Source organism: Lithobates pipiens, unplaced genomic scaffold (assembly GCF_037356315.1).
Source record: "Lithobates pipiens isolate NorthernLeopardFrog02 unplaced genomic scaffold, aLitPip1_a1.2 Scaffold_47, whole genome shotgun sequence".
NCBI lineage: Eukaryota > Metazoa > Chordata > Amphibia > Anura > Ranidae > Lithobates > Lithobates pipiens.
In genome coordinates this window covers 3186378-3212709 of record NW_027507871.1, presented here as the reverse complement: position 1 = coordinate 3212709, position 26332 = coordinate 3186378, and the positions used below count along the sequence as shown (strand labels likewise).

At 47.4% G+C, this 26332-nt stretch overlaps 1 protein-coding gene across 3 annotated transcripts in view; it reads right to left on the bottom strand.

The window, feature by feature from the left end:
• The window catches only part of PIANP (PILR alpha associated neural protein), a 114621-nt gene that overhangs the window by 38259 nt on the left and 50030 nt on the right, over positions 1 to 26332 (bottom strand). The gene's annotated exons all lie outside the window — the stretch shown is intronic.

Sequence of the window (26332 nt, the reverse complement as noted above, 5' to 3'; positions counted from 1 at the left end):
CCTGCAGTGAGGAGATGATGTGCTGTAACCTCTAGCAACCAATCAGTGCGTAGTATTACTGTACAGTAACCTCTAGCAACCAATCAGCATGTGGTATTACTGTACAGTAATTTCTAGCAACCAACAAGCAGAAATCATGTGCTGTAACCTCTAGCAACTAATCAGTGAGCCGTAATGTGTGCTGTAACCTCTAGCAACCAATCAGTGCGTAGTATTACTGTACAGTAACCTCTAGCAACCAATCAGCATGTGGTATTACTGTACAGTAATCTCTAGCAACCAACAAGCAGAAATCATGTGCTGTAACTTCTAGCAACTAATCAGTGAGCCGTAATGTGTGCTGTAACCTCTAGCAACCAATCAATGCGTAGTATTACTGTACAGTAACCTCTAGCAACCAATCAGCATGTGGTATTACTGTACAGTAATCTCCAGCAACCAACAAGCAGAAATCATGTGCTGTAACCTCTAGCAACTAATCAGTGAGCCGTAATGTGTGCTGTAACCTCTAGCAACCAATCTGTGCGTAGTATTACTGTACAGTAACCTCTAGCAACCAATCAGCATGTGGTATTACTGTACAGTAATTTCTAGCAACCAACAAGCAGAAATCATGTGCTGTAACCTCTAGCAACTAATCAGTGAGCCGTAATGTGTGCTGTAACCTCTAGCAACCAATCAGTGCGTAGTATTACTGTACAGTAACCTCTAGCAACCAATCAGCATGTGGTATTACTGTACAGTAATCTCTAGCAACCAACAAGCAGAAATCATGTGCTGTAACTTCTAGCAACTAATCAGTGAGCCGTAATGTGTGCTGTAACCTCTAGCAACCAATCAATGCGTAGTATTACTGTACAGTAACCTCTAGCAACCAATCAGCATGTGGTATTACTGTACAGTAATCTCCAGCAACCAACAAGCAGAAATCATGTGCTGTAACCTCTAGCAACTAATCAGTGAGCCGTAATGTGTGCTGTAACCTCTAGCAACCAATCTGTGCGTAGTATTACTGTACAGTAACCTCTAGCAACCAATCAGCATGTGGTATTACTGTACAGTAATCTCTAGCAACCAACAAGCAGAAATCGTGTGCTGTATCATCTAGCAACTAATCAGTGAGCCATAATGTGTGCTGTAACCTCTAGCAACCAGTCAGTAAACGGAAATGATACACTGTAACCGCTGGCAACCAAACGCAATCGCTGGATGATCTGATACAGTAAGTAAACTGATTTCCGCGGGAAAGGGGGTTGTCTCCGGGCTGATAAAACGCCGGTTACGGTAAAGTTGGTCCCTCAGTCTACTGGTGGAAAAGTGTTTAAGTGGAAAGGTAACAAATCGGGTGCCGTCAAAGACCAATCGACTGGGAGAAAACGACTGTTGGGAAAATATTGTACAAATGTTAATGAGGTTAATTTTATATTGGTTAAAAAGATATTGGTTAATAAAAGGCTGCTATGGCCGGTTACACTCCGAAATACTCCTGTGTCGCCTATTTATTTTAAAGCGGGAGTAAACCCAGTTTCAAAAAACACTTACATTCCGGCATGCCGGGAATGCCAACGTTCACATTGGTTGTGCTCTCAACCAAACTTTCAAACCATCCAATGGCTGGTGTCATAACTGGTCACATGTGCAGCATTATGGCAGTTGAAGAATCATTAGAGGCCAAGATGGCGGCTTCCTTGACTGAAAACGATACAAGGGTTTACTTCCACTTTAAGGTAAAGGTTAATAGAATGGTAAAATAAAGGGGGGGAGTATTAAAGGACGGGGAGGCGGTAAAGTTGGAAGGAAGGATATCTGGAATGCATTAGTCATGAGTAATAGCATTGATCTCCACCAGCCTCATGTACCATGTTCCCAGCTTGGTATTATCTTCTGCAGCCAACGATGTACCCTGTCCACAGCCCCACCCCCATCCTCCATGCCAACACTCTCTGACCCCTCGTTTCCTCTGTTGGGTCTGCAGTCCCTGACGGTCCTCTCAAGCATTACATATATTGAACATAATGTACGGCCCTTTGGTAATGTCAGGGGCCCGGTGGATTTGAGGCCCCGTTTGGCTCATAAGGTGACCACCACTGGTATAGAGTGTAGAGCTTGGTGACGTACACGGACTTGAGTTGGTTGAGTCTTTTGTCTCAATAGCTCCTCCACCCTCAGCACAGGAGACGTGGACCTTACTGCAAAGCCTAGCCAAGCAAGGTCTATCATGTCTGTCATGTCTGTCATGTCCGTCATGTATGTCACGTCCGTCATGTATGTCATGTCTGTCATGTCTGTCATGTCTGTCATGTATGTCATGTCTGTCATGTATGTCATGTATGTCATGTCTGTCATGTCTGTCATGTCTGTCATGTCTGTCATGTATGTCATGTCCGTCATGTATGTCACGTCTGTCATGTCTGTCATGTATGTCATGTCTGTCATGTCTGTCATGTCTGTCATGTCTGTCATGTATGTCATGTATGTCATGTCTGTCATGTCTGTCATGTATGTCATGTCTGTCATGTATGTCATGTCTGTCATGTCTGTCATGTCTGTCATGTCTGTCATGTCTGTCATGTATGTCATGTCTGTCATGTCTGTCATGTATGTCATGTCTGTCATGTCTGTCATGTATGTCATGTCTGTCATGTATGTCATGTCTGTCATGTCTGTCATGTATGTCATGTCTGTCATGTCTGTCATGTCTGTCATGTATGTCATGTCTGTCATGTATGTCATGTCTGTCAGCCTTCTTGGGTTCCACACAAAGTTCCTACTGGAGGATGCTGAGCATAGAGGAAGCAGGCAGCTGTAAACGTTGGGCAGCGGAGGAATGCATGGAGGGATCCATGTTGGCAAGAGCCAGGTTGACCATGACTACCTTTGAACAAAGCTTCTGATGTCCTTGGGGGGGATGAGAGGGACTGAGATGAGTCCTCTGGTGCCCTTGGGAAGGCTTCCAGCCTGAACAAGGCTAAGTGTGCCGCTTTCTGCCAGCTGACAAAGAGCCAAGTAGGCCTAAGGACCACTGTGCCCCTTTTATGACATGAAAGGATTGTAAGCTCTTGTCAAGTAGCGGCGCTCATTCCCTCCCTCTCCCGCTCTACCTCGGAACCTGTGCACTTTGAAGAACTCTTTTTTTCCTTTGCCAAGATTTACAGAAATGGCTGCCAAATATTAACTATTCAGAGTATAAACAACTCTCAGCTTCATAATCAATGCATAGATCAGCGGGGCGGGCGGAAGAGAGGGAAACAAGGACGGAAAATTGTATATCAGTAACGGTGACAGTCACATGTTATTGGCGAGGAGGAGTGGTTAGAGATTAGGGAATAGGTAGTCAACGCTTTTTTCATTGTGGCAATAGCGATGTTTTGGCTGCGAATTGCGGGTAAGAAAAGAAAGATTTTCAGGCAGCTGAGTATGAAGCCAGTGTTTATGTGTATTGTGTGCCTAGCCAGTGTTTATGTGTATTGTGTGCCTAGCCAGTGTTTATGTGTCCTGTGTGCCTAACCAGTGTCTATGTGTACTGTGTGCCTAGCCAGTGTTTATGTGTCTTGTGTGCCTAGCCAGTGTTTATGTGTATTGTGTGCCTAGCCAGTGTTTATGTGTATTGTGTGCCTAGCCAGTGTTTATGTGTCCTGTGTGCCTAGCCAGTGTTTATGTGTCTTGTGTGCCTAGCCAGTGTTTATGTGTACTGTGTGCCTAGCCAGTGTTTATGTGTCTTGTGTGCCTAGCCAGTGTTTATGTGTATTGTGTGCCTAGCCAGTGTTTATGTGTCCTGTGTGCCTAACCAGTGTCTATGTGTACTGTGTGCCTAGCCAGTGTTTATGTGTATTGTGTGCCTAGCCAGTGTTTATGTGTATTGTGTGCCTAGCCAGTGTTTATGTGTCCTGTGTGCCTAACCAGTGTCTATGTGTACTGTGTGCCTAGCCAGTGTTTATGTGTCTTGTGTGCCTAGCCAGTGTTATGTGTACCATGTGCCTAGCCAGTGTTTATGTGTCTTGTGTGCCTAGCCAGTGTTTATGTGTACCATGTGCCTAGCCAGTGTTTATGTGTCCTGTGTGCCTAACCAGTGTCTATGTGTACTGTGTGCCTAGCCAGTGTTTATGTGTCTTGTGTGCCTAGCCAGTGTTATGTGTACCGTGTGCCTAGCCAGTGTTTATGTGTCTTGTGTGCCTAGCCAGTGTTTATGTGTACCGTGTGCCTAGCCAGTGTTTATGTGTACCGTGTGCCTAGCCAGTGTTTATGTGTGCCGTGTCCCTAGCCAGTGTCTGTGTGTCCTGTGTGCCTAGCCAGTGTTTATGTGTACTGTGTGCCTAGCCAGTGTTTATGTGTACCGTGTGCCTAGCCAGTGTTTATGTGTATTGTGTGCCTAGCCAGTGATTATGTGTACTGTGTGCCTAGCCAGTGTTTATGTGTACCGTGTGCCTAGCCAGTGTCTATGTGTACCGTGTGCCTAGCCAGTGTTTATGTGTACCGTGTGCCTAGCCAGTGTTTATGAGTACTGTGTGCCTAGCCAGTGTTTATGTGTACCGTGTGCCTAGCCAGTGTTTATGTGTACCGTGTGCCTAGCCAGTGTCTATGTGTCCTGTGTGCCTAGCCAGTGTTTATGAGTACTGTGTGCCTAGCCAGTGTTTATGTGTCCTGTGTGCCTAGCCAGTGTTTATGTGTACCGTGTGCCTAGCCAGTGTTTATGTGTATTGTGTGCCTAGCCAGTGATTATGTGTACTGTGTGCCTAGCCAGTGTTTATGTGTACCGTGTGCCTAGCCAGTGTCTATGTGTACCGTGTGCCTAGCCAGTGTTTATGTGTACCGTGTGCCTAGCCAGTGTTTATGAGTACTGTGTGCCTAGCCAGTGTTTATGTGTACCGTGTGCCTAGCCAGTGTTTATGTGTACCGTGTGCCTAGCCAGTGTCTATGTGTCCTGTGTGCCTAGCCAGTGTTTATGAGTACTGTGTGCCTAGCCAGTGTTTATGTGTCCTGTGTGCCTAGCCAGTGTTTATGTGTACCGTGTGCCTAGCCAGTGTTTATGTGTCCTGTGTGCCTAGCCAGTGTTTATGTGTACCGTGTGCCTAGCCAGTGTCTATGTGTCCTGTGCCCGGCACCCACAGGTGGAGGTGCAGGATTACGTATATATATATATATATATATATATGTGATCTGGCGCAGGGCTGCCATCCTGTAGCAGTAGCTCAGTTATAGAGCAGTCAGCGAGTCGGCTTCCTGATCCTGGGGCCGCCTTTGTCCCGTTGTCGGCTTCCAGCCCTGAATGCTCTTCCCTGCCATAGGACAATGTTTGCTGCTCTCTCTCCCACCACCGCTGTCTATGATACAAAGTCCCCGGCTGACAATATCCTCCATCTCTTCTATTCAGTAATGGAATAGATTGTGACACTTCCCCTTGCTGGGTCCCGCTGTCAGCGCTCATTATCGGTACACGCCCCTCCCCCCTTGTAAAAGCTTCAGATGAAAAGAAAAGTTTGTAGCGAAGTCCCATTTGTAAAGTATGTCAGGCACAGGACGCAGCTATTTATACCCGACACTTATGCAAACGTCTGAAGGTCACTTTCATGTTGAAGTTATTTGTAATGCAATTTGTTGTGTGGAGGAAACAAATTCCCGCAGACGAGGAGCGCGCTCAGTAAGGATATTGAAGGGCACAGCAGGAAAGCACTCAGAGGTGCTACAATTAACGCTGCAGAGAGTGTCACACAGTCATCTGCTTAACATAACCGCATGCGATTCACCACAAATCGCACATCTCATCAACGCCTGGCACTTTACAGAAATAAACCGCCGCCGCCGCCGCCATATATTCCATCATAAAGTGTTTATGTGCAGCCAGCGCCTGCTGAGAAGAAGTGCTTTTAGCGTTTTTTTTTTTAGGGAGAAGCATCGCTGGAGGTGATTGTCGCCGCATTAGTGCACTTGCGACAGTTGACTTCTGTCTGGGATACTTTTTGTTATTTTCACTAATATCCAATTTTTTTCAGGACGAGCTTTTCGGGGGGGGGGGGGGGGGGACGGACGTTCTTCAAGGTCCCGGCGGTCCTGAGCCTCAAACGTTTAGCAATGTGAAGTGGAAATAATTATTGCGCCTTCCCCGACATCTACAAAAAAAAAAAAAAAAAAAAAGGAAAAGCAGCTACACTGAATGTGATAAAATTCACACTGTGATCGAAGTAAATGTGATACACATCCGAATCGCTAAATAACACAACCCGACAAGCAAAAAAACTATTCATAAAACACGAGAGCAAAAGTCTAGCTGGGCATTGCTGTTCCAGATATGTTGTGGGATGGGAAGAACCCCCCCTATTGGTGGACTTTAAAAGGCACGTAGAATAATCCAATAGAGGAAGAGATTTTTATTAGAGCAATTTATAAAAAATATAGCAACAAAGAAGTAAATATCACAGAACAATTGAAAACACATGCAGCAATGTCCGTAATGTGATATAGATAGTGGATAAATGTGTCACCCATACAGAGTAAGGTGGACGAGGTACTCTATACCCTACGCGTTTCGGAGATATTATGGTCTTCTTCATCAGGGGTGAATATGGGGCATAGGGCGTATTTATAAAAATATAGCAACAAAGAAGTAAATATCACAGAACAATTTAAAAGACATGCAGCAATGTCCGTAATGTGATTTTTGGAAAGAGACAAAAAAAAAGAGAAAAACACAAAAAAACCTCAACAAAAATTGTTGACCATACTGGACTTTTTCGGCATAGATGTATATATATATATATATATATATATATATATATATATATATATATATATATATATATATATATATATATATATATATATATATATATATATATATATAAAAGGAAAAAAGAGGGGAAGAAAAAAGGATGTTAATTTAAAACAATTAAAATTTTTCTAAAAAAGGGGGGAAAAAAAAAACCATACCAGATCTCAATATATCATATCCTGTCTAGTATATTCTGTATATATTCCTATACACATCCAATCATAGGAGCATTAAAGAAAAATTGACACTCAATACAGAAACCAGTTTGTATAGACAGGATAACGATTGATAAGAACAGGTCAAAGATATTCTGACGCTCTACATGTTTCGCGTTCATCACAACGCTTCCTCAGGAGCTTAACATTTTTTTATTTCTTTGGATAGCCCCAAAAAAAGGAACAAAAGAAAAGAAAAGGTGTCTCTACAGAGGTAGAGTGATATATAATATTAACATCAGACTATTGTATGTAGGGGAGCCCACACAGGGCCGTCTTTAATATTGATTGGACCCCGGGGCAAAACTTTTTTAGCCCCCCCACCCATGCAGTTTTGCTCTCCACCTGCTCTGAGACATACAATAAATAGAAGCTAGACTCAAAATCAATTTACTGCAGCTATTGCGATTGGTTACCAGATGTTAGTGTTTCATTAAAGCGGAGGTCCACCCTAAAATGGACCTTCCGCTCATCGGATTCCTCCCCCCCTCCGGCGCCACAATTGGCACCTTTCAGGGGGGAGGGGGGTGCAGTTACCTGGATAATCCAGGTATCTGCACCCACTTCCGGGATAGCTCTCTGCGGAAAGGGGCGTACATTACGCCCCTTTCCGCAAGTGCCCGCCCCCTTCCGCAAGTGCCCCGCTGCCTGCTGGGAAACACACTGATCCCAGAGGCAGCGGGGACCGTCCTCATTGCGCAGCGCGGCTCGCGCATGCGCAGTAGGGAACCGGGAAATGAAGCCGAAAGGCTCCACTTCTTGATTCCCATACCCAAGATGGCGGCGGCAGCACTCGAGTGTCGATCTAGAGATCGGCTTCGGGTGCCGACATCGCGGGCGCGCTGGACAGGTAAGTGTCACTATTTTAAAAGTCAGCAGCTGCTGTATTTGTAGCTGCTGACTTTAAAAAAAAAAAAAACGCAGAGTCCCGGCGGACTCCCGCTTTAACAGTCATTTACTGGTTGCTAGAGGTTACACCACACATTACGGCTCACTGATTAGTTGCTAGAGGTTGCAGCATATGATGATTTCTGCTTGTTGATTGGTTGCTAGAGATTACTGTGGATATGACCTCAGGGGGGCGTGATATACATATTAATGCCGCCGTCCGCCTCTATTTACATATGAATGCTGGTAATTTACATGTAAACACAGGGTCTGCAGGTGAGTCATCTGTACACAACAATAGGGCAGAACTGGGCAGTATTAGTAGCAGCACTTCACACTGAGATATTGGGACACAGAACAGGACTAAAACCTCATGGGAATTGAAATCAGGATAATTGGCAAGTATGAGGCAGCTGCTTTGGGCCCCACAACAATGACAGGGCAGCTGCCCCCTTTGCCCTGCCTTAAAAACGGCCCTGGACCCACAGATGAACAAGGAACCCCAAGTGTATATATATATAAAAACGACAGAAGAAGATAGCGTAGGCCGTAATCTTCTACTAATCCGGTCAAATATCCCAAAAGTGCCTTTCCCACTGGGTATAGTCCACATTTTCCGGTATCATTGAGGGAGAGGGGGAACAACAAGACCCCTCAGTTACCTTCTTCCTTCAACCGTAGGGCTGCTGTGAATTTTTTGTAGTGTATCCCCAGGACCACCCTGTGGTAGATACACATCAAATTTAATTTAATGTCCGTAATGGGATTTAGATAGTGGATAAACGTGTCACCCATACAGAGTAAGGTGGACCGAGTTACTCTATACCCTACGCGTTTCAGGGGTGAGTATTTTGGGCATAGGACGTATTCATATCAAGTTACAGAGGTAAACGTATGCAGCATGTTAATAGTTAAAAGCACAAAATTCACGCGAGTCACGTATGCGGCCTTCCAGTGTCCAGGGCTCACTTGTCAAAATGAATGTGCAATAAGGTGGAATTGCTCCAAAATATTGGGGGGGGGGACCGAAAGATCCCCGAATCCCCTATCCGGTGGAGTGGGAATGGCACAGGGTGAGAGCCAGGGGAAACACTGAGGCGTCAGTGGCTACGGGTTCTAGAGAGATGGGAAGCATAAAACCGCAGGACCGTCCGCTCGGCGCCCCACGGTGATCAGCCCTGGACACTGGAAGGCCGCATATGAGACTCGCGTGAACTTTGTGCTTTTAACCATTAACATGCTGCATACGTTTACCTCTGTAACTTGATATAAATACGCCCTATGCCCCATACTCACCCCTGATGAAGGAGACCAGAATATCTCCGAAACGCGTAGGGTATTGAGTACCTCGGTCCACCTTACTCTGTATGGGTGACACATTTATCCACTATCTATATCACATTACGGACATTGCTGCATGTGTTTTCAATTGTTCTGTGATATTTACTTCTTTGTTGCTATATTTTTTATAAATTGCTCTAATAAAAATCTCTTCCTCTATTGGATTATTGTGCGTGCCTTTTAAAGTCCACCAATAGGGGGGGAGTTCTTCCCTTTTCACTAATCATCAACACTAATATATATCTAGTGCTCTTCAGGAGCCGCCGCTACACTACTACACTATCGAGCGTCCCTCTTGCCCTGTCTATGAGGTTCTCCCACCCCAGCGATTGTAAAGGGGGCGCCACATACCATTATGACCAGACACACCTGTGAGACCATATTGGGGCCGCCCCTCCTGGGGGCACACAAGGGTTCCATCACAAAGCCTCTTTTATATGCTGTGACCTTCCAGCAGTAAGGTAAGTGGACACCCACCTACCTACCTCACAGAAGGGGAGAAACCACTCATCACCAGCACTGCATCGCAGGAATAGGTACCAGCACTTTATAACAATTTGTGATATTTGGCCACCTTCAATTTGTACTTTTTTTGCAACTGTTTACACGGACATTATTATTATTATTATTTCACCAGCACTTTATTTTTATATTGGGTCATTATAAGTTTGCACTTTATTTTTGTAACTGTAGCACAGACTTTTATTTTGATTATTTTATGGACTCTTTTTTTTTTTCCATGTTATGATTCATTATATACTTATCAAATGCTTTCTAACAATATCTACCGGCACTTTATATGCTTTGGAGTAATATCCGAAGTTTAAATTTTTTTCACCAGGTGAATGGGTAGGGGTACATTGTACCCCATACTCATTCGCATAGGGTGGGGAGGCCAGTATCTGGGGGGCCCCCTTATTAAAGGGGGCTCCCGGATTCCGATAAGCCCCCCGCCCGCAGACCCTGGCAACTAATGGCCAGGGTTGTCGGGAAGAGGCCCTTGTCCTCATCAACACGGGGACAAGGTGCTTTGGGGTAGAGGGGCCGCAGGGTCCCCCCCCTTCCCCAAAGCACCCCCCCCATGTTGAGGGCACGTAGCTTAGTACAGCTCAGGAGAGGGCGCTCGCTCGTCCCCACCCCCTTTCCTGACCGGCCGGGTTGCGTGCTCGGATAAGGGTCTTATATGGACCTTTGGGGGGACCCCCACGCTGTTTTTTTCTGCGTAGGGCTTCCCCTTTAAGTCCATACCAGGTGATGGGGCCAGTGACGTGTCAATCTCGACGCCGTTCATTTCAAAAGTATGGCGGACTCCCGCCAAAGTCCGCTTGTGTGAGGGCAGGTTTGCTCGTTCTGGTGGACTTTCCGGCGGTTTGTCCGCCAGACTAAGTCCACCAGATAGTCTGATCGTGTGTACGCGGCATAACCCAGCCCCAGCCAAACTGATGTCAAAGTTAACCTACCCAATTAACCCTCAGAACCCCATTACTGTTCTGAGGCAAAAACGAAATTTGTACATGACAGACACTTTGTCCAAAGTGTCATCACTACACATCCCCCCAGTTATTTAGACAATGTCCCCATCGTCTAAGCAACAACCAGAGCAAAATCCTATCCTATTTTCAAAAGAAAAACTATACGGTGCCTGAGTTTTTTTATGGGTGTTGGGGAAGGAAAAGGAAAACATTAGCGTTTTCACAACAACACATTCAATGCTCTACATATACTACCCAGCTAAACTGACTAACCCACCCAATCTCCGATGAGCCTGACAGTTCGATCGCGGTGCATCCTGAAAGAGAAACACAACATACAAGACAACACTGTACACTATACATTTCGTCTTGAAGAGCGAAATACCATTGTTACTTCAACGGAACTTCCTTCTTCAAAGACACATGAAATTTCTCTCTAACGTTTTCTAACGGCTGTGAAAAAGAAATTCTTGCCTATTACTGCTCCTTTCCTGCGACTCTCGCCACCTGGTGGTCAGAACCGATGTAACTACAAGTCTCTCAATAACCAGAGCACGGTGGGGTAAAAGACTGTAGAACTTGACGTGTATTTCCTTGTAGTAACCACCTACCTAACTACCCCACAGTCCTTGTAACTTGCAGAAAAACACTGAGAAACTGAAGACACAGAGAAGTTCTTTTCTGCGGAGAATTCAATGACTTGATCCCAGGGATAATTCACCAATAAAATCTCGGATCAGGCAAAGTTAGATCTTTCCCTTGCGCATCTATGGTGGTGATGAAATATATAGCACTTTCTTTATCTGGTCTGCATATCACAACCTTGTCACAATAGATGTGCCGACCATAGCTCCAATGCAACAAACAACCCTGGAAACAGTCGTAGGGCTCTGGCGAAAAGGCCTTTTTCTGGAGCGGCTTTAGTACTTTTAGGTAGCTCCAAACATCCTCCTCGTAGAAGGCCTCACGATTTTCCTCGATAACAGTCATAACATCCCTGGGGACATAGGGAAACTCCAACCCGTACTCGGTAGCTACTCTCTTGTGAAGAAGCCTCTGTGACCTTGCAAGTTTCGGCAATGCACAGGCACTTCCCTCGCCCGGCGGTATGCTGGAGTTTAGGAACCGCTGCACCAGCGTCGCAGAATTCAGTGTGGGCAATTTCACGGGTTTAGGGAGAGTCACATTCACCGTGATGGGATTTTCCGCATTCAGCGCTCCATCCCCGGAGGTTAGATCCAACCAATCCCAAACATCTGCACAAGTAGCGGCCACATCATCCCCTCCAGTCCACAACAACTCCTGAGACAGTGTCCCCAAAATGTCCTCATCTTCCAAATCCGACAGGGTCTCTAGCTCTGAATCTCTGTAGTCCTCTGCCGGTAAATAGTTAGACAAGGATGTATTCACGGCCAGGCTCTTTTCCGAAGCAGCCCTCTTCCACCGATTGGATCCAGCTGGACTTGGTGGCGGAACTTTGCGTGGCCTCCGTGAGGACTTTGTACGGTTCACTTTCTCTAATGGAGGCATAGTAATTTCCGAAATGGTAGTAGAAACAGTGTCCATCTGCTCCAAAGTGGTTTCCTCAGCAGTCTCCGTAACAGACATAGCAGCATCTCCCTCTGGGATGTCACCTCCGTGGAAGACCTCACCAGAGGAGTGAAAATAGCCGGCTCCTCGGTTATCATGCCCGTGGCCCAGTCCATGCGGTAAGCCTTTGGTGATGTGACTGGCTGCTCCACTTTGAAGGTGTACTCTCTACACTTCCTGCATCTAGAAAATGGGCGAGGGTTGGCGACCAGACCGTCGCACTTCCCGCACAGCATAACCAGGTCATCGATGTCTCCAGTAGTGTAGAGTATGAACCGCCCCTGCGGCAGCAAACGAATGCCCGTGTCTGTGAACGCGGAACCAGGTGGCTGTATTCCTGCGAGACCCCTTCCAAGAGGCATCCTGGGTCCTGGCGCAGGTTGCACACCCGGAACACGGTACATTCTGAAAAACTTTTTCTCCAACCTCCGAGAAAAATTGACCCGCCTCTTCCTTCCGCAACACAATCTCATGCGGTGCCTCGTGCGGAGAAAAGATCAGCCTAGACTCCTCCCACTGGGCGCTGGCTCCTGTGTAATTTCGCAGGCTTTCAGTACAGGCTCCTCCCATGCTTACGCACCTCAGTGAAAAAAACGGTGCTGATCTTTATGGCGCAGTTCAAAAAAACATTTTTCACCCTCTGTTCCAAGGCCCTGCGAGGTAACTGTAAATCCCGGACGAGCCCCCACGTGTAGTGGCCATAACCCTTGGCAGGGCGGCCTTAACTTTTGGGATTACCTGTTACCTCCGCTTGGCTGGTTCTTCCACGTCTAGGGGTTCCCAGAGTTAGTACCCAACAACTTTGGACGCTGACACCATAAAAGCCCTTTAGAAAAGGTTTTTATTTGCAGGGGTAACATCCAACAACACAGTCTCGTATGGGAACAGAGGGCAGGGGTGAAGAAACTCAGGCACCTTGAACTGCTAATATCAGAAAGTCTGTAATACCACCCAGAGAGTAGCCACTCGCAGCTGGGCGCTTCAAGGCTGAACAAATCTCTAGCCAGAGACTATGGCACTCAGCACTTTGATCCAGAACTTGTGAAATCTTTAACCTTGACTAACTGGTAACAGAAGTGAACAGGAACCTTTTTCCTCAGTACCTGGAACGTTCTCTGTCTCCTTGGCAGTACTGGAAAAAGTGTGAATTCAGTGTCCTTCACAACTCAGCAACCAGGCACTTCTCAGGATGCCAGCTTGTTGGCCCTCCTCCAAACAGTCCTCCCCCGGTCACTTACACGAGCTGCGGTGCCCCTCCAAGCCGAGAGCACACCCGGACACCCGGACACCTTGAATCCTCCCTCAGTTACTGCGCCTCGGACCAGCCGGTTCCGAGACTTGGTAACAGACGGATCCCTTCCCCAGACCAGACGGGTCTATTGGGGTTAGCCAACCGGAGCATGTTGCAGAGTGAGGAACGCTCCTGTGACCGGGACCCCTCACGGGGCTACCCTGGTCCAGAATCAGGAACAGATCGCTAAGGCCTCACAAACGAACCTAGAACATGTGACTTTAACCTCTTAAGTACCCTTTATAAGTACCCATCATCATCATCAGACCAGCTTAGAGGTGATCAAATACCACCAAAAGAAATCTCTATTTGTGGGAAACAAACAATATAAATGTGATTTGTGTACAGAGTTATATGACCGTGCAATTGTCAGGTAAAGTAGCGCAGTGCTGAATAGCCTGGGGATGTCCTGGTCATGCAGGGGGTTAAATCTTCTGGAGGTGAAGTGGTTAACATAACGACCTGACTTTCCCCCGATCTCACCTTTCATCAATGGATCGCACTTCTATATATTCAGGAACAACCCGCTGCCATCTATCCTTTCATAAAGTGTTTATGTGCCGTTTTTAGGCTTCGATGTAGCGATCGCCCGCTGAGAATCGCTTTTAGTACTTTTTATGGGGAAGCAGAATGGAAAAGCGAAGTCAGTTCACAGAAACCTTTTTGTTTACATTTCAGGGAAGCGGATTGGCTGACTCATTCGCAGGCTTCATAGGTCTCTTAAGGGACTCCGGTGCTGAGTTCCCAGCTTCACCCCCACCCCCACCCCCAATGTCCTCCCATGTGCCCCAATGTTTTCCCATGTGCCCCAATGTCCTCCCATGTGCCCCAATGTTTTCCCATGTGCCCCAATGTCCTCCCATGTGCCCCAATGTCCTCCCATGTGCCCCAATGTTTTCCCATGTGCCCCAATGTCCTCCCATGTGCCCCAATGTTTTCCCATGTGCCCCAATGTCCTCCCATGTGCCCCAATGTCCTCCCATGTGCCCCAATGTTTTCCCATGTGCCCCAATGTCCTCCCATGTGTCCCAATGTCCTCCCATGTGTCCCAATGTTTTCCCAATGTTCTCCCATGTGCCCCAATGTTTTCCCATGTGCCCCAATGTCCTCCCATGTGCCCCAATGTTCTCCCATGTGCCCCAATGTTTTCCCATGTGTCCCAATGTCCTCCCATGTGTCTCAATATCCTCCTATGTTCTCCCATGTCTCCCAATTTTCTGCCATGTGCCCCAGTGTTCTCCTGTGTGTTCCAATGTTCTCCTATGTGCCCCAATGTCCTGCCATGTGCCTCAATGCTCTCCCATGTGCCCCAATGTTCTCCCATGTGCCTCAATGTTCTCCCATGTGCCTCAATGTTCTCCCATGTGCCCCAATGTTCTCCTATGTGTCCCAGTGTTCTCCTATGTGCCTCAATGTTCTCCTATGTGTCCCAATGTTCTCCCATGTGCCTCAATGTTCTCCCATGTGCCCCGATGTTCTCCCATGTGTCCCAGTGTTCTCCTATGTGCCTCAATGTTCTCCCATGTGTCCCAATGTTCTCCTGTGTGCTCCAATATTCTCCCATGTGCCCCAATGTTCTCCAGTGTGCTCCAATGTTCTCCTGTGTGCTCCAATGTTCTCCTGTGTGCTCCAATGTTCTCCCGTGTGCTCCAATGTTCTCCTGTGTGCCCCAATGTCCTCCCATGTGTCTCAATGTCCTCCTATGTTCTCCCATGTCTCCCAATGTTCTGCCATGTGCCCCAATGTTCTCCTGTGTGTTCCAATGTTCTCCTGTGTGTTCCAATGTTCTCCTATGTGCCCCAATGTCCTGCCATGTGTCTCAATGTTCTCCCATGTGTCCCAATGTTCTCCCATGTGCCTCAATGTTCTCCCATGTGCCCCAATGTTCTCCTATGTGTCCCAATGTTCTCCCATGTGCCTCAATGTTCTCCCATGTGCCCCAATGTTCTCCTATGTGTCCCAGTGTTCTCCTATGTGCCTCAATGTTCTCCCATGTGTCCCAATGTTCTCCTGTGTGCTCCAATATTCTCCCATGTGCCCCAATGTTCTCCAGTGTGTCCCAATGTTCTCCCATGTGCCCCGATGTTCTGCCATGTGCCCCAATGTTCTCCTGTGTGTTCCAATGTTCTCCTGTGTGTTCCAATGTTCTCCTATGTGCCCCAATGTCCTGCCATGTGTCTCAATGTTCTCCCATGTGTCCCAATGTTCTCCCATGTGCCTCAATGTTCTCCCATGTGCCCCAATGTTCTCCTATGTGTCCCAATGTTCTCCCATGTGCCTCAATGTTCTCCCATGTGCCCCAATGTTCTCCTATGTGTCCCAGTGTTCTCCTATGTGCCTCAATGTTCTCCCATGTGTCCCAATGTTCTCCTGTGTGCTCCAATATTCTCCCATGTGCCCCAATGTTCTCCAGTGTGTCCCAATGTTCTCCCATGTGCCCCAATGTTCTCCCATGTGTCCCAATGTTCTCCCATGTGCCCCGATGTTCTGCCATGTGCCCCAATGTTCTCCCATGTGTCCCAATGATCTCCTGTGTGCTCCAATATTCTCCCATATGCCCCAATGTTCTCCAGTGTGTCCCAATGTTCTCCTATGTCTCCCAAATGTGTTCTCCTATGTCTCCCAAATGTGTTCTCCTATGTGTCCCAATGTTCTCCCATGTGCCCCAATGTTCTCCCATGTGTCCCAATGTTCTCCTATGTGTCCCAATGTTCTCCTATTTGTCTCAATGTTCTCCCATGTGCCTCAATGTTCTCCTATGTGTCCCAATGTTCTCCTATTTGCCTCAATGTTCTCCCATGTGCCCCAATGTTCTCCCATGTGCCCCAATGTTCTCCCATGTGTCCCAATGTTTTCCTGTGTGCTCCAATATTCTCCCATGTGCCCCAATGTCCTCCCATGTGCCCCAATGTTCTCCCATGTGCCCCAATGTTCTCCCATGTGCCCCAATGTTGTCCAGTGTGTCCCAATGTTCTCCTATGTCTCCCAAATGTGTTCTCCTATGTGTCCCAATGTTCACCCATGTACCCCAATGTTCTCCTATGTGTCCCAATGTTCACCCATGTACCCCAATGTTCTCCCATGTGTCCAAATGCTCTCCCATGTGCCCCAATGTTCTCCTATGCACCCCAATGTTCTTCTATGTCTCCCAATGTTCTCCTATGCGCCCCAATGTTCTCCTATGCACCCTAATGTTCTTCTATGTCTCCCAATGTTCTCCCATGTGTCCCAAATGTGTTCTCCTATGTGCCCCAATGTTCTCCTATGTGCCCCAATGTTCTCCTATGTGCCCCAATGTTCTCCTAGGTGCCCCAATGTTCTCCATATTTTAGACTTTTAGAGGCAGGAAAAAAAAAACTTCTGGTTTGCGTTTCTGATTGGAGCTTTCTGACAGAAAAAACATAAAACTCTCCTAAACTTGCCTAAACTATGTACAAACATGCTCTATACACATTTTTTTTTAAAGCCCAGTGTGCATGGAGCCTCAAAGTGTGATCTGCTCTACCGCAGGGCTGCATGTGGGAGTGAAATCTCAGGACAGGCTGCTGAAATGTGTTGAGGTCTCTGCCCCTGAGTTCCCAGCTCCACCCACCTGCCACGCCTCGGAAAAAGGATCTCGCTATTTTTTTTTGTGCTTTAGTTTATTTTTTGAAGACTAAAGCTGTAACAGTGTGATCCCCTCTGCTACAGATTCGCATGTGGTAGTGAGATCCCCAGGTCAGGCTACTGAAGAATGTTGAGATCTTACGCCCAAGTTCCCAGCTCCGCCCACCTGCCACACCTCAAAAATGATCTGTTTTTTGGAGTTGGAGTTAAGTTTATATTTTGAAGACTAAATTTATAACAGTGTGATCCCCACTGCTACAGAGTTGCATGTGGCAGTGAGGCCTCAGGACAGGGTTACTGAAATGTGTTGGGATCTCTGACAGCTCCGCCCATCCAACATGTTTCAGGAACCAGAAAACACTTCATCAGAGCTTCAGTTACGATAAGAAACATGATTGGACTTCTAATAGAGCTTTTCTTTGTGAATCTACATAGGGAGGTTAATAGAAGGAGAGTTGCTGGTCAACAGCATCTACATGTTGTGCTGCCTGGGTCCAAGAATAAAATGCCCCCCCCCCCAAAAAAAAATGTACGCCCACCAAAAGGCTCCCACATCAGTTATTTTGTATCATAATTAAAACTAAAATTTAATTCATCAGGAAGTCAGATTTAAATGCAAAAGCACCTTGTCTCTAGATGCAAAATGATATTACAAACTATTATTTCAATTCCAAGGGGTGGGGTAGGGCAGTAAAGGGGCAGAATATAGACAGGCTAGGGTAGTAAATAGACAGGCTAGGGTAGTAAATAGACAGGCTAGGGTAGTATATAGACAAGCTAGGGTAGTAAATAGACAGGCTAGGGTAGTAAATAGACAGGCTAGGGTAGTAAATAGACAGGCTAGGGTAGTATATAGACAGGCTAGGGTAGTATATAGACAAGCTAGGGTAGTAAATAGACAGGCTAGGGTAGTAAATAGACAGGCTAGGGTAGTAAATAGACAGGCTAGGGTAGTAAATAGACAGGCTAGGGTAGTATATAGACAAGCTAGGGTAGTAAATAGACAAGCTAGGGTAGTAAATAGACAGGCTAGGGTAGTAAATAGACAGGCTAGGGTAGTAAATAGACAGGCTAGGGTAGTATATAGACAAGCTAGGGTAGTAAATAGACAGGCTAGGGTAGTAAATAGACAGGCTAGGGTAGTAAATAGACAGGCTAGGGTAGTAAATAGACAGGCTAGGGTAGTATATAGACAAGCTAGGGTAGTAAATAGACAAGCTAGGGTAGTAAATAGACAGGCTAGGGTAGTAAATAGACAGGCTAGGGTAGTAAATAGACAGGCTAGGGTAGTATATAGACAAGCTAGGGTAGTAAATAGACAGGCTAGGGTAGTATATAGACAGGCTAGGGTAGTAAATAGACAAGCTAGGGTAGTAAATAGACAGGCTAGGGTAGTATATAGACAGGCTAGGGTAGTAAATAGACAAGCTAGGGTAGTAAATAGACAGGCTAGGGTAGTATATAGACAAGCTAGGGTAGTATAGGGGCAGGCTAGGGTAGTATAGTATATGAACAGGCTAGGGTAGTATATAGGCAGGCTAGGGTAGTATATAGACAAGCTAGGGTAGTAAATAGACAGGCTAGGGTAGTAAATAGACAGGCTAGGGTAGTATATAGACAAGCTAGGTTAGTATATAGACAAGCTAGGGTAGTATAGGGGCAGGCTAGGGTAGTATAGTATATGAACAGGCTAGGGTAGTATATGGACAGGCTAGGGTAGTATAGGGGCAGGTTAGGGTAGTAAATGGGCATGCTAGGGTAGTATATGGACAAGCTAGGGCAGTATAGGGGCAGGCTAGGGTAGTATATAGGCAGGCTTAGGTAGTATATAGACAGGCTAGGGCAGTAAAGGGGCTCCCTAGAGTAGTATAGGGGCAGGCGGAGAGGCCCAGGAGGCAGTTTTCATTAAACTACTGGAAAAAAACATTGGTCGTCAATTTACTGGGTAAATAAAAGAGAAGGAGAGGTGGCCGTGGTTCCGTTTGCTGCCCCTCTCAAAGTGCTGCTTGGGTCCAATGGACCCACTGGGACCCATGGTAGGGCCGGCCCTGCCTGACCAATTTAGTGTGCTGGTGGTTTTGAAAACTTGGACCCAGGGCTGGAGCTTTCATTCCACCTGGATCACTTTGAAATCTCCGGCCTCCCAAAACACACTTCACCAAACACTGAGGAAACTGAAAAGCCAGTTTCCTCTCCATGACACGAGCTCCCTGGAGCCCTTCAACTGGGGTTGCCACCTCATCCCTTTAAAACCAAAGACAGGTGAATTACGAAGGTTCTGTGGCTGGTTAAGGTGGTAACTAAACTCATTTGGTACCTTATCTGCATTACATTAGTCTCAGAACCCGTGTAATGTATATACTCGAGTATAAGCCGAGATTTTCAGCCTCTTTTTTGAGGCTGAAAGTGCCCCCCTCGGCTTATACTCGAGTCATCGCCGTCTGCCTGCCCGATCAGCGTGTCGAGCAGACAGACGGCGGCCATTCTACTATTCAAAAGCCGCGCCTCCGTCTGTGATAGGCGGAACACTCAATTTCCCAGCAGTCAGTGGTCCGCCTATCACGGACATCTGCTCATCCTACGGACGAGGATGAGAGGATGTCCGTGATAGGCAGAACACAGACTGCTGGGAAATTGAGTGTTCCGCCTATCACAGACGGAGGCGCGGCTTTTGAATAGTGGAATGGCCGCCGAGGCGCCGACGAAGAGCGGTGATCCTGGCATGGCAGAAGGACGGAGGCTTGGGACGGGACGGAGGCTCGGGACGGGACGGAGGCTCGGCTCGGGACGGGACGGAGGCTCGGGACACAGGTAGGCTGGACACACAAGGCTGCACGGACACACACACAGGGATGGATGGACACACACACAGGGATGGATGGACACACACACAGGCATGGATGGACACACACACAGGGATGGATGGACACACACACAGGCATGGATGGACACACACACAGGGATGGACGGACACACACACAGGGATGGACGGACACACAGGGATGGACGGACACACACACAGGGATGGACGGACACACACACAGGGATGGACGGACACACACACACAGGGATGGACAGATGGACACACACACAGGGATGGACGGACACACACACAGGGATGGACGGACACACAGGGATGGACGGACACACAGGGATGGACACACACACAGGGATGGACGGACACACAGGGATGGATGGACACACACACAGGGATGGATGGACACACACACAGGGATGGATGGACACACACACAGGGATGGATGGACACACACACAGGGATGGACGGACACACACACAGGGATGGATGGACACACACACAGGGATGGATGGACACACACACAGGGATGGATGGACACACACACAGGGATGGATGGACACACACACAGGGATGGACGGACACACACACAGGGATGGACGGACACACAGGGATGGACGGACACACAGGGATGGACAGGCATGTCTCACCCTCGGCTTATACACGAGTCAATACGTTTCCCAGTTTTTTGGGGGTAAATTGGGGGCCTCGGCTTATATTCGGGTCGGCCTATACTTGAGTATATACGGTAATTCATATGTGTTTGGGTTTAAAGGGATGAGGTGACAACCCTACCCTCAACCTGCCTGGCTGAGAATTCTGTGCCATAACCTCTTCCTAGACTCTGGCAGGGCAACGCTGTGCCACAGCAGCTACTAAACCCTCAACGTTCTGCACTACATGCCAACATAGTACAGATGAGCTGAGTTCAGTGCTCCTCTACCTTACACATTTCTTATGGCAAACTAGACAGAGTTCCAAACCGAGAAACCAAGAGTTGTTGAGTTTCTAGGCATTGGAGGCCTGAATGGTGGCCTGAATGGTGGCCTCCAGTTGTCACAGAGGAGCCGCCCGCACATAATACTCAGTATGCAATGCTACAAAAGACTGTCAAGAATTGCAGATGCTCTACTAGAGTTGGTCAGAGACATTGTGCTACAGTTCTGGTTGGAGACCAATGACAGGTTATAAAAGACTGTCAAAAAAATGTGAATATACTGCATGAGAATGTAGAGATCATTACTATTACAGACCCTTTAGATCCCACTACTGACTGCTGAGGTTTAAAGAACTGGCAAGCATCAAAGGGCCGCAGGCTATTGGTGGGGCATCGATTGCAATGAGAACAGTTGGTATTCGGTATCACCAGTTGCATTGTCTTTGAGATGAGGATCCAGGGGCGTAACTATAGGGGGTGCAGCAGTCACGACCGCAACCGGGCCCTGTGATGCAGGGGGCCCATGCAGCCCCCTGTACATATGGCCGGCAGCAGCATAGGCAGCTAGGGGTACCAGTGCACCATGCACACGGGTGGCTGGAGGTGGAGGGTGACTAGCAGAGCTCCATGCTCGACTATCGCACTGGCTGCTCTTTAGTTGTGCATTCCCCGCATGACCTGTGTCCTCAGCCGGCTCCTCAGAGTACCCCTCTCCTGCTCCATGCATTGCTGCTCAGTCCGATGTCTGTTCTCCCCAGCCAGAGTCCCGCCCCCTCGAGTCCGGCCCACACTATGAGAACCGGCTCCCCGGAGGACACTGCAGGCTTGTCTGCCAGCCCCCCTCCTCCCCGCCCTACACAGATGATGAAAGGTCTTTCTGGGAGATATGCTGATCGCCCGTCCAGCACACTGGATGGAGCCCAGGCCAACATGGATGAGTGCGCGGCCTACAGCTTGGTTATGGTGAGTGAGAGGACCCCATCCCCCACATACCATTACATACCCCCTCCATCTCCCCCTGGGGACAGGGACCTCTTCTCACTTGGGGACAGGGACCCCCACCTCCCCTGGGGACAGGGACCCCTTCTCACCTGGGGGCAGTAACTTCATCTGCCCTGGAGAAAAGGACCTCATCTCTTATGGGGACGGGGACCCCATCCTGCCTAGGGACAGTCCCCCAATGGGGCACCTAAAAAAAAAAAAAATTAAAACTACTGATACCAGTGGTGGAACTACAGGGCTCACAAAGGTCATACCTGTGACCACGCCCTGGAGTTCCACCGCCGGACTTGGAGGGAAGGGCCCTGGCTGGGGTTCAGGGGGGCCCTTCATGGTTTCTTGCATCGGGGCCCTGAAGGTTCTAGTTACGCCACTGTGAGGATCCCTTAATGTTATTTTTTTCTATCGGGCCACATCACACATACTGGTAATTACGACCCTGCTCAAAACTTTGGTCCAATTGTCTCAATGCGAGTCCAGACACCAAAACATTGAATAAACCTGTGGGGGTGGTTCAGCTTATTATTTTCAGTTTTTACATGGCGGGGATGAATCATCTACTCCATACATCTCCTGCAAAGCCCAACAGCGAGGTTTGCCTGCCGTAGTCTGCGCCTCCTCCACCTCCCACAAGGCCATAACCAAGTGTCGCTCTCTCACAGCTGACATTAACAATTATTTTATTTATGGAGGTTCCATTGGGGGGGGGTTGGGCTGTGACACCTTATTTGGCTTTGTAACATCATCAGATGTTGGGCCAAACATGGAACTGTAATGGGGAAATCACAAAGACATGAGATCGCTGTGCTGCACGGATAAGCAGATAGCACAGCCTGATACGTTGTGAGCCGGTGTTCCCCTGCCTATACAGTGGGGGGGAATAATGATTGGCTCCCCTGCAGATTGTGTAAGTTCAACCAAAAATCCAGAAAAAACACACATGATACAAATGTTATAAATGGAGTTGCAGTTCACTATAGTAAAACAATGGCGGCCATACACTATAGGAAAAATCGGCAGAACCCATTTTCGAAAAACGAAGTTCGGCCGTGAGCGCAAACGATGGCGCCATCACGTTATCACCGATAAATCCTTCAGTTGACATAAATAAATACATATTTTGTTTGTTTTGTTACATATACAGTACCTAGTGCAGACAGTTTGGACGGGAAACACATTAAACTTTCAATTTATCGTTCATTCGGCAGAAAATTTCCAAACTTCTTCATTTTTTCGGCTAAAAAAACGTCCAAAACGATTATCGATTTTTTGCCCATTAACTGCCCGAAAAACTGTAAATGACAGAATTTTGGGCGATTTTTCGTATAGTGTACGGCCAGCATAAGTATTTGTATGTTTGTCAGGTTTTGCTTGGTGACATATTTAAGTATTTGTTCCCCAAGCAAAACATGACTAGTTGGTGGAGAAACCCTTGTTGGTGATCACAGAGGTCAGACGTTTCTTGTAGGTGGTGATGAGGTTTCCACATCTCAGGAGGGATTTTCTCATCTCTTCTCTACAGATCTTCTCTAAATCCTGAAGGTTTCTTGGCAACTCGAAGTTTCAGCTCCTCCATAAATTTTCTATAGGATTAAGGTCTGGAGACTGGCTAGACCACTCCATGACCTTAATGTGCTTCTTCTTGAGCCACTCCTTTGTTGCCTTGACAGTATATTTGGGTCATTGTCATGCTGGAAGACCCATCCATGACCCATCTTCATTGTTCTGGATGAGGGAAGAAGGTTCTCATTCAAGATTTTACAATTCATGGTCCCGTCCATTGGCCCCTCAATGCGGCAAGGCCACTCCATGACTTAATGTGCTGCTTGAGCCACTCCTTTGTTGCTTTGGGTGGTATGTTTTGGGTCATTGTCATGTTGGAAGACCCATCCATGACCCATCTTCAGTGTTCTGGCTGAGGGAAGAAGGTTCTCATTCAAGATTTTACAATACACGGTCCCGTCCATTGACCCCTCAATGCGGCAAAGTCAGCCTGGACCTTTATCAGAGAAACAGCCCCAAAGCATCATTTGTCCACCTCTGTGTATGACTGTAGGGATGGTGTTCATGTTTCCATCTCCGTGTGTGACTGTAGGGATGGTGTTCATGTTCCCCCCTCCGTGTGTGACTGTAGGGATGGTGTTCATGTTCCCACCTCCGTGTGTGACTGTAGGGATGGTGTTCATGTTCCCACCTCCGTGTGTGACTGTAGGGATGGTGTTCATGTTTCCACCTCCGTGTGTGACTGTAGGGATGGTGTTCATGTTCCCCCCTCCGTGTGTGACTGTAGGGATGGTGTTCATGTTCCCAGCTCCGTGTGTGACTGTAGGGATGGTGTTCATGTTCCCACCTCTGTGTGTGACTGTAGGGATGGTGTTCATGTTCCCACCTCCGTGTGTGACTGTAGGGATGGTGTTCATGTTTCCACCTCCGTGTGTGACTGTAGGGATGGTGTTCATGTTCCCACCTCCGAGTGTGACTGTAGGGATGGTGTTCATGTTCCCAGCTCTGTGTGTGACTGTAGGGATGGTGTTCATATTCCCAGCTCCATGTGTGACTGTAGGGATGGTGTTCATGTTCCCACCTCCGTGTGTGACTGTAGGGATGGTGTTCATGTTCCCACCTCCGTGTGTGACTGTAGGGATGGTGTTCATGTTCCCCCCTCCGTGTGTGACTGTAGGGATGGTGTTCTTAGGGTCGGATTGAGAAAGATTAACCTTTAGAGTACTGCTTTAACATGATACAAAATGTATTCTAGTTTTAGTCAAACTGTTATTCTCTCTTTGTTCTTTCCTTTTTCCTGTATTTTGAATGTCTTCGGTTTCCCTCAAGCTACATCCTGCATCATAGTGTCATGTGACCCAAAAGACATATCGTTTTTAGTAATAACACACTTCTATGTAATCCAGATTTCGCGAACAATCTATTAGGATAATTAATGAGTCGTTAACACCCCTAATACACCTAAAATACACCTAACATGTATTTGTAGCACCCTTGTCCCTAGAATAGGGCTACAGGTAAATTTGGTGTGCCAGGTGGTAGTCAGCCTGGCCAATTGGTAGTATTCAGTGATTACATTTTTAGTTGTGGCTTCTCCCTTCTGTCAGTAGGTGGTGCTGTTGCCTTTGACATTAGAGCTACAGTGAAGTTCAGGTTATGCTAGAAATACCTTTCTCAGCCAATCATATTTGTGGCTGTGCATGCTGGGAAAGGTTATTTAATGTAATGAAGTCAGGTGATCAGGTAGTGTGTTCCCGACCCCGGGGGCATGGTGTATATAGAGTTCCTGGCTGCTAGGCCCAAAGCCTGGGGCCTATCCAGGTGGCTGCCAACTGCTAGGCCTAACCAAGACCTATCCAGGTGTTGAAGTTTCTGCAGAGAAAAGCCTGCGAAAGATCCGATTCCAGAGGGAATGAAGTTCTAAGGAAGCACCAGAGAGAGAGAACCCTTCATGGGCGGGAGGCTGTGAAGTGGCTGGGAAGATGTCAGATCCAAGGGAATCCGTGCATGAAGCAGCGAGTAAAGTTTAGTTGCTAGAGGAGACGGCCTGCCCTACAAAGTACACAGGTGCTGGTTCCGTTTAAAGGCTCTTATTCCTCTGCTGCCGTCTGCCTTACTTCACCTATTTTTGCCTAAAGTGTCTGCCGGTTGCTGATCGTTACTAAGGGTGTCCTGTTCCCCTCTCTCCCATAATTTCCCTGTCCTGAGAAATAGACTTCTCTTTTGTTTAAGCATAAAAGTGACTGGCGCCCAACGTTCTTTTTGGTTCATATCCCACCATGCCCCGAAAAACTGTACCCTGAGGATGTATGTCAGCCTTCCCTACCCCCGATAGACACCATCAGACTCCTCGGGGGAGGAGCTACAAATTATTAATGATTATGGAAATAAATATCACTGCTTTGATCAATAGGATAGAAACTGCTGAACGCCGGTCTTGTGTCCGTTTCTCTAGCAGATGCTGTACTTGGGTGACCCGTAACTAGTGATGGCCGAACGGTTCGCCCGGCGGTCGTTTCGCGGCGAATTTCCGACTTTCGCCGTCCGCGGGTTCGAACGCCTTTTTCCGTCGTTCGCCCCGGCGGACTTACGTGTTTAATGTATACAAGAACTTTAACCTTTCGTGACACGTTTATCATGTGTTACAGGACAACCAATTGAGACATGACAGCTCATGGACACTTGGACATTCCCCCTAACCTATAAATACACCCGATCCGGTGGCCATTTTACATTCTTTCTTCTGTCACTGTAGGGAAAGGATCCTGTGTGGAGTAGGGACAGAGAAAACGCTAGCTATTTGGTACACAAAAGTTCTTTTCAGGACTGGTATAGGTGTTAGGTCAGCAGCCTGAGTTTCTTTTGTCAGTTTAGATAAAGGGACAGAGCGCTGTATGCTGCTATTTTAG